The sequence below is a fragment of the Etheostoma spectabile genome, unplaced genomic scaffold, assembly GCF_008692095.1.
Source record: "Etheostoma spectabile isolate EspeVRDwgs_2016 unplaced genomic scaffold, UIUC_Espe_1.0 scaffold394, whole genome shotgun sequence".
Lineage (NCBI taxonomy): Eukaryota > Metazoa > Chordata > Actinopteri > Perciformes > Percidae > Etheostoma > Etheostoma spectabile.
This window is the reverse complement of record NW_022605599.1, coordinates 14135-15480: the sequence shown is the minus strand read 5'-3', so window position 1 is coordinate 15480 and position 1346 is coordinate 14135.

The following is a 1346-nucleotide window of genomic DNA, read 5'->3' as shown; positions in this document are numbered from 1 at the left end:
CTGACAAAATGTATAATAGTGGAGAGAAAAAAAGAATTAAAACTACTGATTAATACAAAAAATGTTGCCTTCATGTTGTCTTCTTTTCCAGACGGAGTCAAACACACATGCTTACACAAAATTAAACAATCATTACAGTTCTGATAAGGCTGAATTTGTCGGGGCTTGGTCCCCAATTTCATGAAAAAGTGACATCCTTAAAGCAACGCAGCATGTGTTATGCAAAAGAAAATGTAGGACCCATGCCGTGACATTTTGCCAAATTCCACAGTTCACATAATCTGCTTTCCTCTTGAACATTTAGGACTTGGAGGGAGGATAACGCTTCTTAACTGAGGAAGTCAACGTTGCTGCCGCGATGGCAGCAGTAGGTTGTGCAGTGTCCGACGGGTACCGGTCTACCCTGTTGGTGGTTTGGTAAACCGTGGTCCCTTTGGTACCAGGTCTGTCTGGGCCCCCGTTCACGACGCAGGCACTCGATCATCGCTGAGGTCTACCTGGCAGCTGCCGAGAGCCAGCAGCGAAGGGTCATCCAGCCGCATCCCTTGGGTACTTAGAGCTATGATTGAGTGTGTGGGGAGCAGATTCAGGAGGAATATTCTGTAAAGACAGTGTGAAGGCCATAAGGGGTTTAAGTGAAACAGGAAGCTGCAGGTGTCTTTCGCCATTCTAAGATTAAGAAAACACTTAAATAATGATGATAAACTAACTTACTTAGGCCGAAACGTGCCCCGTTTTCTAATGCATTGCTTGGTACTGACACACTGACCACACCGATAATCGGATTGCATAAAAAAGAGTGATCCTGTGTGAAGGTTTCTCAGTGGCAGCTCTTTTCTGATTTACACACTGCAGCAGACTTGATCAATAGAGGGGGGGGGGTCCTTTAAAACTGGCCAGCACCGTAAAATGCGTCAGGTTCTGTCAATCCCCACAGTGTCTCGGTAACCTCGGCGAAAGGTGGGGACACCTAGAAGAACAGAGAGAGAGAGAGAGAGAAAAGAGAAAGACAACCAAATATACAGTTCCACATTCATAATCAGTCAATTCGAGTTGGTCATTTCTCATGTCTGACTTTGCAGCTGCAAAAATAAGCCGACACAATTTTGAAAACAGCCATTTTGTGAATGCCCCTTCTGCGGTCCAGAGTGCTGCACTATCCCAGAGCCGTCCCGGTGTTTTTCCACTGGGTTTTGTTGAGGGTTGAGTACAGCCTGGGAACAGTAAGTAAACGCGTGCTGATACAGCAACAGCACCATTACGCATCCGCCCCCAGTCCACTTTCAAAGGCCACTGGCTGGATTGGTTCTGGTGTTGCTATTGCATTACCAACTGCTGTTTAAAAA